The following is a 6,845-nucleotide window of genomic DNA, read 5'->3' as shown; positions in this document are numbered from 1 at the left end:
ATATCAGGGGAGAATTAATGTACGTCTTTCCATGTTGACGAAGCTTCCTTAGACTTCCGGACATTGTCTTTTTGAGATAACTCAGATGTCAATTCATTAACCATGCCTCGTTACATTAATCAGAGGTTGCTTGATTAGACATTATGGAACTTCTTTTTCTTTTATGCAGAGTTTCATTTATTGCAGAAGCAAAACTGACTCCTCTACGTTGTAGCTGTAGGGTTTCTTGTTATTAAATAATATAAGATTCAGAACTGTAGGTTCCAAGAAAATGTCTTTTTATGTGGTTGGTCCTAGATCCATTTGGTGTTGTTGAATTACATACTAGGTCATGCAGACTAGAGCCATTATTGTGCATCTGCTTTTGGTACTAATTGGGTTTAATATCTGGTCATTTTATCGGAATTAATGATATTTTAGCTGTTAAGATATGCACTGCAGTACTTGCTGTTTTAGGGATGGTGGTGGTATTGTTGGGTGTTGATCATGATAGGGGGAGTGTCCCTATCATGATTGAAGTTAAGTCGTAGTTATGTTAGAGTTAGTTTTGTTTTTATTGTTTATTTTTATTTTTTTATAGTTAGGTTGTAATTAGGTTTGGACTCTTAGTAGGTTCCTACTAAGAGTCTACTTACTGTTTAATAAATAATGGATGAAGCTCATGATAGGAAGTACAGAATCCTATTGTGTTCTAGCACACACGCTCTCTCTCTCTCTCTCTCGTGTCTGAAGATTATTGCTGCTGAAGAAAATTCTATTCTAAGTCTTATCGCTTGCCGTTTTGATGAAGATAATCTGCCGTTTTGCTGTCACTGCTCTAAGTTCTAATCGCTGTTTGAGAGAGCTCTATTGACCTGATCTGAAAGATGGAACCAATATCAGAGATATATTCTGTCCAGAAAATCATATATAGCAGCAACAGCAATATCGATTTTTTTCTTCGATCATGGTTCTCTTCTATTTCGAGTTCCTAGGGCTGCTTCCGTCTCTCATTCTTTTTATGTTTGCCGGAATTTTGGCTGTTCTCTGACAAATTGAGCGGAGATATGAACTGTGAAGATGTTCGATCCATCGTTCTGTTAGTTCTTCCGATCGGATTCTGGTAGGTTCTGCTGTGGATTCTTTAGTGATTTGTCTGCTCATGTGTCGTGACTCTCCTCAGGGGTCATGTTTTTCTCTTAAGTCGATGGGTTTCCGTTACCACCCCCAACCCCTTGGTTTCGGGACGAAGGTTGAAGACAACCCTAAGTTTTTTTTTTAAAGGCCCCCTTTTTTGGTAGTACCTAGGTTACACCCTAGGCCCAATATTGACCAAGTCCTTTTTATTTCACTCCCTTTTGTTTGAAGTCCAGAATTACCCCTCTAATTTAGCCCCCCTCCCTCCTTTTGAGTCCATAATTGTCTCTTGTTAATCTTTGAGCTACTGTTTTATTACAAGATTACCACTCTCTTCAGTATTTGAGGTTTTTTTTTTGGGGGTGAAAGTGAGCCTCGTGAACAATGGTATAATTTTGGTCTTATATATTTGCAATTTTATTGCATTGGTGGGCCCCGAGATCACATCAATTTGAGGTTGCAATTTTTGAAGATTGGTACTTGCATGAAGTGGTGGTTGTGATTGCTATTATTTGAAATTATTTGCTCAGATTTGTTTAAATTGCGGCTGCTCTTGATTATTTGATTTTTTTTTTGTGATACTCATCCTTTGTGATGCTGATTATTGCTGTCATATGATGGTGGAATATTCTTTATTGCATCCTATGCATTATTTGTCTACGTGTAATGCTACATGTGAAGGGAAGATTGTAGATTATTATTACGTCTGCTTAAGTTATCAGTTGAAGATTATTATTATTATTATTATCTACTCAAGTCATTGGTTGAAGATTATTATTGTTTATTTATTCGTGTCATATGCTCGTGTTGATAGTGTTGAATGTTGATCACGATATGAGGAGTCTCCCTATCGTGATCTAAGTTAAGTCTTAGCTATGTTAGAGTTGGTTTGTTTATTGTGTCTTTATTTCTTTATAATTAGATTGTAATTAGGTTTGGACTCTTAGTAGGATCCTGCTAAGAGTCTACTTACTGTTTATTAATAATGGATGAAGCTTTGTTTCTTTATTTCTTTATAACTAGATTGTAATTAGGTTTGGACTCTTAGTAGGTTCCTGCTAAGAGTCTACTTACTGTTTATTAATAATGGATGAAGCTTTGTTTCTTTATTTCTTTATAACTAGATTGTAATTAGGTTTGGACTCTTAGTAGGTTCCTGCTAAGAATTACTTACTGTTTTATAAATAATGGATGAAGCTCATGAGAGGAAGTACATTATCCTACAGTGTTCTTGCACTCTCTCTCTCTCGGTTCTCTTCTTCTTCCTCTACAGGTCCTGGTTTGTTAGGTTAGGTTTTGTCACGTTAGCTATTCCATAGCTTGTGGTATCTAGTTTGAGAACTTTTTTTACTTCTTCATAAAGTTTACGTTCATTATTCGTTAATTCAGTAGGAGCTTTTCAGGTATGATTTCATGATTTTGCTTTGTCTGAATCTCACTGCTAGTCTCATTTCTCTCTAGAAACTATCAAAAGAGTACCATTTACTTCCTTGCTCCTTTTCCATCTGAAGGATGGTCTTGAGAAGAGATTGAGCGTCTTCTAGACTGATGTCAATCCCCAGGCAGGCAACTGGCCTGATGGTCCTGTCTGAAATCCAACATGGGTTGTTCCCTAGCAGGAAACCCATAAGGGGTGAAAAAAAAACAAATAATTTTTTTTCTGACAAAAATCATTGGACTGTCATGTACTCGGGTCATTTTCCTGATGGTCACCATTAGGTTAGTGTTTTGAATATTCTAACTTTTTATTTCCCTTGGGTCTTGGATTTAGATGTTGGACATTCTTTTTCCTGTTTTCTTACATATACTGGTGGAAAAGATATATGAGGTAATTGTGTAGTTTTCATTCCTTTGGTAGGAAGCATAGTAAGGATACAAAAAACTGCTGCGGTGCTCCTTTCACTTCAATGACTGGATGACCAATAATAATTGTGAGTTTGTTATGTTTAATGTGGTTCTGATTATTCTAACTTAGCCAAGATGACTAAGAATGCAGGTACCAATTACTGAGGGCAATGTATGCCCATGTTAATTATTTGAGGATATTTTCAGTTGAATATTCCTCTGAAGTTCATCTAAATTCCAGGCAGACGGGGGGGGGGGGGGGTTATTCTGTTTGCTGACAGTTCTGGCAATCCAATGCAGAAGGGGTATTGCTTTAGTATAATATATTTGTTATATTATAATATTTGTCCTTTTCATAGTTAAATTTTCCGTCATATAATAATCATTACTGTGTATGTAAATGAAACATAAATTAGCCAGAATTTTCCTACAGGCTGTAAATGTTTTCTTAAGCAATACATACTGATATAGGTGATGCCTAAATTCCAAAAATTGGAAAAAACAGAGTTCATCTACCCGACTCTGATTATTTGGGATAATACATAAATGAGTTGGGAATGTTATAAATTCCAATTCGCAGCAATTCTAAAGGTGATGCTCTCGCTGGTTAGTAGCCAGCCCTGCTAAGTTTTAGTATTAAGAGAATGATTTACTCTTGATTGCTCCAGATTTTTAGCAATTGTTTTCACTTTTGGTTGGTTAAGATTTCTGACTACTAAAGAGTGGATACTAACAATTTTCTCTGGTAAATATGGGGATCTACTACATGAACAAGTCTTTGTTCAAGAAGATATCCAGGGAGTGGGTATTATAGATTTTTTTACCCCTGTATATGGGGACTATCACTTTGTATATGACTGTAGGTACATTCAAGTACATGAATGTAAGTACATTTGAATGTGTAGTTGGCATCCTGTGGGTGCTATTTGCAGCTGTTATGAGCTATTGCTCGTCTTTTGCTTTTCCCTTAATGTCTGTAATTTAACCTGCTCAAAAAAAAAGGGGGGGTGCTGGTGGTGGGAAGAATTTCTGTGTTGTGGGCAAGTCTTACTGAATGGGTATGATCAACTTTGGTGACCTAGTGAGCATTCTGGGTCATTCCCTTTTTTCTCTTTTTTTTTTGTTGGGGGGGGGGGGGGGGGGTTACTAATAGTGGCATCATGGTGTATCTCATACTCAAAGCTGTAGATGATGAGTTTGTGTTAGCAATCTTTGATAGGAGAGCTAGTTGATGTTTTTACCTGCCAGAGTGAATATGGGTTTGAACCAAAGTTTCTGGTAGAAATCACCATCATCTTAGGATATTAATCCCTATCAAAGCTGCATAACCTCTGTCCTTTTGGTGAAATGAGTGCCAATACCCAGTCTGGGTGTAGTTCTTTTTGGTGGTTTTCTTTTTTAATTAGTTTTTCATGTTGTTTAGCTATGCAACCTCTCTATGGAAGAAGAAATTACTAGGTGGCCTTCTTGTACTCCTTGATTAGACAAGCTGCCTTGCAAAGAACTGCTTGAGTTCCTGCCATGTATTGCAATGGTGGCTTGGAAGCAATTGAAGTATGGGTAGATGGTTAGAAGTTGGAAAAGTATGTGGAGTGTTTCCAATTGGATGGCTTTGTAGAGGTAACCTCCAGCATTGGTTCTTTCATGTTTTACATTTACCCTTTTTTCTCTGTTATTTGCAGGTTCATTGAAAAGGTAATGTGGCCATTGGCCATCGTTCTCATTTAGCCCCTTGTATTTGTGATCTCGAAGGGGCAATATGTACCAGTTATTAAGAAAGTGGTGTGATCAGTCATGGCCCAAGCGATTTATGCTACCGAGGGATAAGGTTTCTCTCACCATGTTTTCTACCCTTTATGTTTGCAACAGGTAAAACTCTTCATATGTTGCATAATGTGCTTGGAGCTATTCCCTTGACAGAAAATCTCAACTTCTCTGTTTTCTTGATTATGGCTCTCTAGACTCTGAGAAAAGGTTCATTTTTATACCATGAAGTTCCACTTATACCTACATTTTAGCAACAAAAAATGTAGACACTATATAATGGTTTGTCTGTGGAAACCTGCATCTGTGTGTGCCCATCTTTATTTCCAAAATTTCCTATGAAAGTTGCTGGTTCAAACTGTTCAAAAATGACTTGCATTTGATAGGCCTCTTACATGGTATTGTAATTTCCTACCCAATTGACGTACCTTAAAACTAAAATTTATTTGTGCTGACAATCCCATATCTTTACAGCTCTAAACCAAAGTGAGGTCTTCGCCCAGAGTCCCTTCTTGACCTTTTGTGTTTTTTTATCACTCTTTGAAATTTAGAGATCTAAATAATGCTGTTTGTTTGGGCAACCTGAGCTCACTTTTCTGCGTTTGGCAACAGTGATTGGAGAAAGTTTCAGAGGAAGATGAAAAAATGTTTGAAATGCCCTTGTCCATAGATCATTCCTGTCAATTACGTGAGTTCTAATTATCTGTGAGAACTTGAATCGTGCTTGATAAGTTCCGTGTACGTTAAGACTTCGCGAACAATTTTGTGAAGATACATTTTCTCTTGCTTCTATAAATGCCCTTTCATGCTATCATTAAAAATGTTTAGAGGGGCAATGGGGGCATTAGTGGACGAAAGAGGATACTTGTTCTCACGAAACCTTACGTGAAGAGTAGTCGTTACTCTAAAGGGAGTTGATCCCATGGTTTAAAGTATCGGTATCGTATCGCTCAATATGTACCGGTTTTGCTAGTCATCGATACCGTATTGGTAGCACGGTGTCTATAAAGGGTAAAATGGTCAGAAAATTCATTTTTTAAAGGAGATTCAGGGGTAATTTTGTCTGTTACAGGCGATCTAGGTCGATACCATATTGGTATCGTATTGGTTTTGTAGATTATCGATATCTGTTTCGATACCGTGCACTAAAAAACCATGGTTGATCTAGACTCCTTTAATTCCACGTCCTAAATTTAAAGAATTTTTTTGGGTATGAGAATGTTTACTGGGCGTGTAGTCCTTGCACCAGTGCAAGTACCAATGAGAGCGCACACACAGGCATTGGTTAATTTGGATGGGATTTTTTGATTTTACTGGGGATTGTACAGTCTTTGCGTGCTCTTGTGTCTGGGCATAGTAACCACTAACCACTCCCATTGGGTAGCGTTCTTTTTCCCTTGCCTCATTTGTTTAGAGGGAAAGGTAGGGTGGGATTGTTGGGAAGATGGGACCTACATGTTTATGGGGTTGAAATGTTAGAGATAAAGTTACTTTCCAAATGAATGGTAAATAAAGTTTCACTAATTTGGTGGGATTTTAAAATGCTACATTAGTAAACAAAACATTTAATGGTCCCTGAGCTTTTATAAGTTGCCACCCATGATAACCAAACAAGGTTGAGGATGGATTTTGAAGTGCCGCATAAGTATTTTTCCACCCTAATTCTTCTACTTCACCTAAGTCCTATCTAAACAAATGTGGTATTTTTGTTTTGAGTTTAAGGCCTAATCTCACATAGGAATTATTGATTTTTTTTTTTCTTAAAATATGAATAAATATTGTAATGTGTGATGGCATAAGATACACCTTTGTGACGTAGTAGAACGATGGATGGGCTAGATATTGTTGTAATACAAAAGATCCTTGAATCCTCAAGGTAGGCAAAATGGGGTGAAACAACTGATTTCAAGATGATCCATTACAAACCCTAAAGAGACCTTATATAATAGGTCAAAATACATTTTGAACTAATAAAAGAGCGCCAAAATACAAAATTCAAAAATTGCGTCAAAATTCAAATTTTCAAATTTGTGTCAAAACTTTGAAGTTCCGATCGACCTTGAAAATGAAGGGTTTTTCGAGGGGATATCTTGGCTCACTTGTAGACCTCTGCACACCAT

Source organism: Telopea speciosissima, chromosome 5 (assembly GCF_018873765.1).
Source record: "Telopea speciosissima isolate NSW1024214 ecotype Mountain lineage chromosome 5, Tspe_v1, whole genome shotgun sequence".
Lineage (NCBI taxonomy): Eukaryota > Viridiplantae > Streptophyta > Magnoliopsida > Proteales > Proteaceae > Telopea > Telopea speciosissima.
This window is presented reverse-complemented; position numbering follows the sequence as displayed.